Source organism: Pseudophryne corroboree, chromosome 5, assembly GCF_028390025.1.
Source record: "Pseudophryne corroboree isolate aPseCor3 chromosome 5, aPseCor3.hap2, whole genome shotgun sequence".
In the NCBI taxonomy this organism is placed as follows: Eukaryota; Metazoa; Chordata; class Amphibia; order Anura; family Myobatrachidae; genus Pseudophryne; species Pseudophryne corroboree.
In genome coordinates this window covers 636,499,096-636,508,617 of record NC_086448.1, presented here as the reverse complement: position 1 = coordinate 636,508,617, position 9,522 = coordinate 636,499,096, and positions in this window count along the sequence as shown.

Sequence of the window (9,522 nt, the reverse complement as noted above, 5' to 3'; positions counted from 1 at the left end):
CGGGGGACCCCTACGCTTTTTGTCCCCCGTATTTTTTGCACCAGGACCAGGCGCAGAGCCCTGTGCTGGTTGATTAAATATGGGGGAACCCCTGTCAATTTTTCCCCCATATTTTTCCAACCAGGACCTGCTCAAAGAGCCCGAGGCTGGTTATGCTTAGGAGGGGGGACCCCGCGCAATTTTTTTTACAGTTTTTACACTAAGCAGACCCTTTCCCATAGATAACCATGCACAGATCTCACTGATCCGTGCATAGGCCCTCATTCCGAGTTGTTCGCTCGCAAGGCGATTTCAGCAGAGTTACACACGCTAAGCCGCCGCCTACTGGGAGTGAATCTAAACTTCTTAAATGTGCGACCGATGTATGCGCATTTTTGCGATCAAAAACGAGTTAGCAGTTTCTGAGTAACTCCAGACTTACTCTGCCTGTGCGATCAGTTCAGTGCTTTTCGGTCCCGGCTGACGTCAGAAACACACCCAGCGTTCGGCCAAGCACTCCCACCGTTTCTCCAGACACGCCTGCGTTTTTTCCGGAAACGGTAGCGTTTTCAGCCACACGCCCATAAAACGCCATACATCCGCCCAGTAACACCCATTTCCTGTCAATCACAATGCGATCGCCGGAGCGATGAAAAAGCCGTGAGTAAAATTACTTTCTTCATAGTAAAGTTACTTGGCGCATGCGCAGTGCGAACATTACGCATGCGCACTAAGAGAATTCTCACTGCGATGCGATGAAAAATACCGAGCGAACAACTCGGAATGAGGGCCATAGTTATCCAAACTCGACTGGAAAAAGCAGGTCTATTTTTTTGCTGCTTTTTTTAACGAATCGGAAAAAAAAGACCCGCACTTGAGCACTCAGAGACTAACACCCAAATACGAATGAATAGTGAATGCCCGTATTGTATGAAATAACAGCCACGTTTGACCGATGGTCTATTCATTCGTATTTCAGAACTTTGCCAATCAAACCATTACGAATAGACCAGACACTGCCGAGTTTTCTGCTTAGTGAATTCCCGGATTGGGACTTAGAAGAAAAACACAAATCGGCCAAACTCGGATTTTTAGTAAATACTGGCCCAGGTGAATTGTTATCAAACCCATAACTGCTGCAGCAGTGTCATTTAGTGTCTATCATTACCATTGCTGTGGGACCACTGAGAATTCAGAGCCTTACTGTGGGCTTTTATATATGCTTGGTGTCCTGATATTTAAATCTTGAACATAGATATTCCTTTATCTCACCAATAAGAATCTTACCAACCCAACAACATACAGTGACCCTTAATTTTTCTGGTTAGACTTTGATTTAAATCACTCGTAGGCTGCTGACGCTTACAGTTTATGCAGTATTGCCATTCAGCGGCCTTAAGTTGTATAGCTAGGGCTTGATTGAGTGTAAACTGCTGGCATTTGTAACTACAGGTAATCAAACTCATTCACCCGTATTATTCTATTTCACTTTTTGTGTGTTCCTGCTATGCCTGCAATTCTTTACCACTGGAAGACACTATTATTGAATAGATGCAGTTGTCTTCTAGTAGACGGACACTTTCTCAATGGTAGTGGTTGTTATTCGATACAGTGTAGGATATTCCTTTGCATGGTTGGGTGTATAATTAACGATGCTGCTGTAAACTAGTTTTGACAACTTTTCCATGTACTTTGTGGTATTACTGTACTGAATGTAGGTTAAATCTAACCCTTTGAGTAGCCTTTTCCAGACCTGCAAGTCTTTACTGCCACGACAGACATTTATTTAGCTTAAGTTGGTAATAGTTGGAAGAGGAGAAAAGAAATAATGGATAAATATTGTAACAGGACTAATTCCCAAAAGTCCCAAAGTTCCTCTGCAAGCACGAGAGCGGGGAAATCTAAAAATTACCAGGGACGATCTACTGCTCCCTCTTCTCCGGTACGCAACTCAGAGGAGGAAGATTCATTAAGTGCCCCCTCATCTCCCATTAATGCCCCAAAAATTCCATCAGCCGCTGAGACGGCCCAAGAAATTTAAAAAATCATTATGCCGTTAATTGATAAAAAGCTGGAAACCTTACAAACTGCATTTGATGCAGCTTTAACTAAAATAGATACCAATACTACCTGTATTGCTTCTTTAGAGCAAAGAACCAGTGACTCAGAGGATCGCACCAACTCAGTACAACAGCTAGTCGATACCCAAACCACCTCCATTCAGAATCTCCAGGCTAAGGTGGATGACGTGGAGAATCGTCATATGCAGAATAATCTCTGTTTTATTGGCATACCCGAAACGGTTAGGGTCCTAAACTCCTTGAGTTCCTTACAACTACCCTTCCTAGAGAATTGAAGGCCCAGGATTCCCCCTTATTATCACATATTGAACGTGCACACAGGTTGGGTCCAGAAAGGCCTGACTCTGCCATTAGACCACGGCCTGTTATAGCTAAATATTTGGACTACCACATGAAAGAGGCGGTCCTGGGAGTATATCGCAAGATCCCACGCTTAGAGGTGGAAGGGTCAAAAAATTTAATTTTCCAGGACTTTTCGGCCTCTGTCTCCCAAAAAAGGAAGGAATTTGTGGAGGTGTGCAAACTACTCCACGATAGTGGTACACACTTCCAACTACTGTATCCGGCTAAACTGAGGGTGCAGGAAAATGGCCGTGATATCTTTTTCTCTGATCCAGTATTGGCAAAAACCCACTTTAATAGGGCACTTAACGCAGTAGGACCCTCTAACCACTAAGTCCAAATGCTTATACTTAACCATATACACTGAGTTGTAATGTCAATGGATGCTGTAAGGCTACTCAAAATAATGTTGTTTTTTTTCTTCTTTTTTTTCTCTCTTGTTGTTTTTCTATGTTTCTTTGGTACATGTTCATGGGAGTCAATGTTCTAAGTGTATTGACTACCCTTACAATGTTTGGCTATGGAAAATTTAGAAAAAGTGAATTGAAGCACTGTTTGTTTGTGATGTCGCTGTTGCCGGTGCCTGTGTCCTCTCCCCATCCCCCTAGGTGTTTGACCCCTTCCGATGGCTGGGACGGAGGGGTTTTTCCAAATTGTGCATACCACTTGACAAGTTGGTTTCCCAAACTGGGTGTAGGATAATGCATTCTAATTCTCAACCCATTCCCCCCTTGGCTTCTACTGCTCCTCTGAAGATGATATCCTGGAATGTGGGAGGCCTCAATTCCCCCATCAAGAGAAAGAGAGTGGTAAACCATTTGCGCAAGTTTCATCCAGATGTTATATTTCTGCAGGAGACGCACTGGGAGGCGGGAGGTGATTCGTTATTGCGGGCTCCGTGGTTGGGCGAATGTATCTCATCTAGATTTCATAGAAAAACTAGGGGAGTGTCAATTCGGTTTCAGAAAGATGTCCAATACTTGATTACTAACTCCATACTTGATTCAGAGGGGAGATTTATAATTCTAGATGTGACTATATGGGGAAAGAATTACACACTAGTTAATATCTATTCACCTAATGTGTCAACCTCAGAATTTTTACAAACTTTAACGCAAACCTTGGCGCAACGACAGAACGGTCTTTAAATCATTGCAGGAGATTTTAACTCAATTGATGACCCGATGATTGATAAACAGCCTACTCCACGAAATCCTTTATTGTCTTCTTGTAAACAAAGACATTTCCTTAAGACAACACTACAATTTAGTGACATTTGGAGGCTCTTTAACCCAACTGATCATTCCTTCACCTTCTTTTCAGCAGTACATGGCTCCTGGTCTAGAATAGACTCTTTTCTTATAGGTGATCCCTTGGTTTCACAAGTTTTAAAAACAGACATTCATAATATTCTGGTTTCTGACCATGCCCCAATTACACTTCACCTCACCAGATCTACATCGGCTGGAAATTTTAAGCCATGGGGATTCCCGGCCTATTTGTGTAATTCATTTTGTATTTTCCTTACGAATAGTTGGATGACTTTTACAGATGATAACATTGACTACTGGGAGCAACCGACTATATTTGGGGGGGGCTCTAAGGCTACCATGAGAGGCTACATAATAGAGTATGTTTCCAAACAGAAAAAAAAGCCTCCGCACAATATCAAACTCTCCATGCTTCATTAACGGTTGCTTTACGTACTTACATAGACTCCCCTTCCCCAGATACCCAGTTGGCATACACGCAGGCAAGACAACTATTGGATGATTTCCTATTATCTCAAACACAGCATGACCTGACATTTTCAAAATCCAAATATTTTCAGTGGGGCAATAAAACTGGTCGTTTACTAGCGACCATGGGGGTAATTCCAAGTTGATCGCAGCAGGATTTATGATAGCAACTGGGCAAAACCATGTGCACTGCAGGGGAGGCAGATATAACATGTGCAGAGAGAGTTAGATTTGGGTGTGGTGTGTTCAATCTGCAATCTAATTTGCAGTGTAAAAATAAAGCAGGCAGTATTTACCCTGCACAGAAACAATATAACCCACCCAAATCTAATTCTTTCTGCACATGTTATATCTGCCTCCCCTGCAGTGCACATAGTTTTGCCCAGTTGCTATCAAAAATCCTGCTGTGATCAACTTGGAATTACCCCCCATGTCAAAATTAAATGCCCCAAAGAGATTGATTACTGCCATTAAAGACCCAAATTCGCCATCAATTGCCACGGTAACCTCACGTATCCTTGCACATTTTGAAACATATTTTTCTAATTTATATGATGCACGTCCATTTGATCAGGCATTACATGATCGTATAATGTCTGAAGCAAATCTCCCCAAATTGTCCAGTTCTCAAAATTAAATTTTTCAACAGGATATAACACTCAAGGAAATCACAAATGCTATTTCTAATCTGAAGTTACATCGCCAGGCCCTGACGGGTTGCCCAGCGAATATTATAAAATACTACAGGGACACATAGCCCCTTCTTTGGGGGAATTGTTCAAAGAAATTCTCCACAATAACACAATCTTTCCACATTTTAACAACGCACATACAGTCTTGATTCCCAAACCACATCGGGACCCCCAACAAATTGACTCCTATAGACCGATCACGTTACTTAACACTGACATTAAACTACTGACAAAAATTATGGCGGACAGACTTCAGCTGCTACTTCCACAGCTTCTTACAGACCACCAGCTAGGATTTGTTCACCACAAACACTTAGTTAAAGGAATTCGAACAACAATAGCAGCGGTGGTGAAGTCTTATGGAGAACCTTGCACTCAAAATATTCTTCTAAATCTGGATACGACCAAGGCGTTCGATACTGTCCTGTGGCCGCATCTACTTAGAGTTCTTCATATGAGACAATTTGATCCTGTTTTTATTAATTTTATCAAATATATCTACACCAGCCCTTCCACCTCTTAACTGATAAATGGATGTTGTAGCAACCCTATTGTTATGTCCAGGGGCACTAGACAAGGCTGCCCCCTTTCTACTATTTTATTCAATTTAGCTATAGATCCATTGCTCCGAATTTTACAAGGAGGTAACTATTTTCGAGGAATTGAGATTGGTCAAAGGGAAATAAAACTGACCGCTTTCGTGGACAACATCTTGTTGTTTGTGAGGGACCCCTCTGAGTCTCTCGATAAAATATTCTCTCTTTTGGATGACTTTGGACTGGTGTCTGGCTTCAAAGTCAACATGTCCAAATCGGTGGCGCTTCATCTTGGAAACCCCTCTTCTCGTGTTTCTTTTAAATCCAATATCCCAATATTGTGGGCTCACCAACAATTTACGTACTGTGGGGTTAAAATCTCACATAATCCTTTTCTCCTTTATGATCTTAATTTTTCTTCTGTAATACACTCTATAACAACAGAACTGGATGGCTGGAGAAATCTTTTGGTGTCATATTTGGGTAGGGCAAATCTTATTAAAATGATTTCATTCCCAAAATTAATGTTTCTAATACAGGCGCTTCCCTATGTGATCTCCAATAAAGATGCAAAATCGATTAATCGCAGTTTTAGACAATTTATTTGGAACGGTAAGCATCCAAGAATAGGATTGAACAAGCTGCAACAAACAAAAAACAATGGGGGAAAAAACTCTACTGATGTCCAATTGTACTCATATGCAGCACATATAAGATACATTACAGACTGGCTACATGGTCGAGATCTCTATGCAAACACGTCTCTAGAAAGGGAATTCCTGGGAGAAACCAATCTTACTAGCTTTCTTCATGTACATGATCAGGAAATTTTACCAGAAATACATGATAACCCATTGCTCTGGCATACTAGGAAAACTTGGCATGTATTGATACATAAATTTGGATTAAATGCATATAAATCTCTGTTCCTTACTTTCATTGACAATCCTGAATTCCAAAATGGGCAGGCTTCCTACCCTTTTTCCACTTGGCGAACCCATGGTGTGAATGATGTGAGGGGTTTGGTTTGTGAGTCGGCGAGGAGACCTTCCACGTTCCAGGAGGCTAAAGAACACTATCCCTGGATGGCGTCCCATCCTATTGCATTCTTACAGGCCCAACATTACATTAGCTTTATTATAAGACCTTTCTCGCCTTCGGATTGGAATAATCCATTAGATATACTACTACAAAGCCAAGGCTTGACAAAAAAAGCTATTTCCTTAACGTATAATTGCATACGTCAGGTGTTTATACCAGATAAGTCTGATAAGAACCTAACTCCATGGCTTTCCCGACTTCCTAATGTATCATCCAATTATATACTTCGTTCTCATGCCAAGGCGTGTACTCTGTTACCTTACTCTCCGTATATAGCTATGTTCTTAAACATATTACATAGAGCTTATTTATCTCCAAATAGGAGATTCTTGATAGGCGATTCTCCAAATTCCAACTGTTACAAATGTGGCGCTAGTTCAGCAGATTTATTTCATTGTCTTTGGGAATGTCCTGTAATTCGAGGTTTTTGGACCCAGGTCAGAAAATATTCTACTGATAATTTGATTAATTATATCCCTATGACACCTGAATGGGCTTTGTTTGGCATGCTTCCTCCCAATATTCGCATATCGCATGGTGGCAAACGTCTCTTGCTAGCTATAGGAGCGGCGGACTGCAAAACCATTCTACAAACCTGGCTACAACCCTCTCAGCCACTCTTGTCACTTTTTAAAGCTAAATTGCATTACCTATTCAGGATGCAGTGGGTCGAAGTAATTCTGGCTAGAGAAGCTAAAGTTGAGAGGTTCTTCCTAATGTGGGAATCATATATAGCCACCGTATCATTCCCAATAAGAACACAAATTCACAATAGCTTAAAAGACACGACTTGGTATATGTTACAAATGGCAGCTAATGACCCTCCAATTCCTCTGTAATATGATATTTCGGATGACAATTGAACTCAGACAAATTGTTTGGAATAAAGCCTAGTTTGATCAAAGTGGTGGCGGGGGGAAGGCGGGGAGCTGGTGGCACGGCAACTATTGACTATGATTGTATTCGACTTGATTTTTGTTCATATATAGTGTGTGTATGTGTATACACATGCGCTGTACCCCCTTATTGTGACATTACATAATTCAACAGTATAAAGACGACACATATTTTATGTTACTGTATGTTGATTTCCTTAAATCTCAAAAACGTTATTACCGCTTGTCACAGTGATTTTGAATTGGAATACTGATGCTTCAATAAAAAAAAAAAAAGAATGGTCAGTGATGTAGTGTACAGTATAAAGGGTTCAGGAATGTAGTGTAGGGTATAGAGGGGTCAGTGACGTAGTGTAGAGTATAGAAGGGTCAGTGATGTACTGTGCGGTATAGAGAGGTCAGGAATGTAGTATAGGGTATAGAGGGCTCAGTAATGTAGTGTAGGGTATAGAAGGGTCAGGAATGTAGTGTAGGGTATAGAGGGGTCAGTAGTGTAGTGTAGGATATACAGGGGCCAGTAGTGCAGGGTACAGAAGGATAAGTAATGTATTGTAGGGTATATAGGGTTCAAGGATTTACTGTAGGGTATAGATGGGACAGTTACATAGTGTTGTGTGAGGAAGGGTAAGTGATGTTGTGTATGGTATAGAAGCATCCATAATGTAGTGTAGGGTGTAGAGGGCTCAGTGATGTAGTGTAGAGGAGTCAGTAATGTAGTGTAGGGTGTAGAAGGATCAGTAATGTAGTTGTGTAGGGCATAGAATGGTCTGTAATGTAGTGTAGGGTGTAGAAGGGTCAGTAATGTAGTTGTGTAGGGTAAAGAAGGGCCTGTAATGTAGTGTAGGGTGTAGAGGAGTCAGTAAAAATACAAATCCCAAGTACCTAGCACACTGTTATTGAATTAAGATGCAAAATGCAGGAAAAAGTACACAATCTGGGAAAAAAGTCAAAAGGTTAGAGATTCTATATGTGCCACGTATCATTATGCTTAAACTGAGATATGTTCATTTTTGTGGGGGGGAGGCAAAGGAAATTTTCGCTCTGGGCTGCACTTGATCTAGTAGTGCGCGGTCAATAAATAAGCCATGTGGTAGGACAGTGTTTGGGTTCAGGTAGAGAACATGGGACCCCCTGGATTAGCATAACTAAACTACTTTAGAACATAATTAAACTTGTTCAGAACATTAAAACATGTACCCCCGCAGGCTCGCTCTGCTTACTACAGGTTACTATTTCCAATAGATGTCTATGTGGAATTATTAGTTTCTGTACTCAATTGTTTTATGAGGTGCAAGTATTTACATATTCACATATTTGTAATAAATGGTGGGCATACGTATTTAGGGCGTGTTTAAGAGATGGAGGCTATAGCACAGTCGCTGTGTCTTTGTACGCAGCAGCTCTACCAAAATATGCAAAGGCAGCAGGATGCATCTAAAGTAAAAAGACTCCCAATGCCGGCTTGTCTGATCTGATGCTGTGTACAAAGATGCAGCCATTGGATTAACTGCAAGACCACTGGACAAAGGGGGTCATTCCGAGTTGATCGCTCCCTGGCTAGTTTTAGCAGCTGTGCAAACGCTATGCCGCCGCCCACTGGGGAGTGTATTTTAGCTTAGCAGAAGTGCGAACGCTTGTGCAGCCGAGCTCTGCAAAAACAGTTTGTGCAGTTTCAGAGTAGCGCTGAACCTACTCAGCATTTGTGATCACTTCAGCCTATTCATGTCCGGATTTGACGTCATACACCCGCCCAGCGAACGCCAGCCATGCCTGCATTTTTTCAGACACGCCTGCATTTTTACAAACACTCCCTGAAAACGATCAGTTGACACCCAGAAACGCCCCCTTTCTGTCAATCTTCTTGCGGCCGTCAGTGCGAAGAAAAATTTCGCTAGAATCTGAGCACAACCACAAAGGGCTTTGTACCTGTACGTCGCGCGTGCGCATTGCGGGGCATACGCATGCGCATAAATGCCGTTTTTTCACCTGATTGCTGCGCTGCGAAAACCGGCAGCGAGCAATCAACTCGGAATGACCCCCAAAGTACGTTATGTTAATAAAATATTTTTAAAGCTATTTTTACTACACAGTCACAGTAACATATTATATATTGACGATATACATATAACACAAACACACATACTGTATTCAAGGCG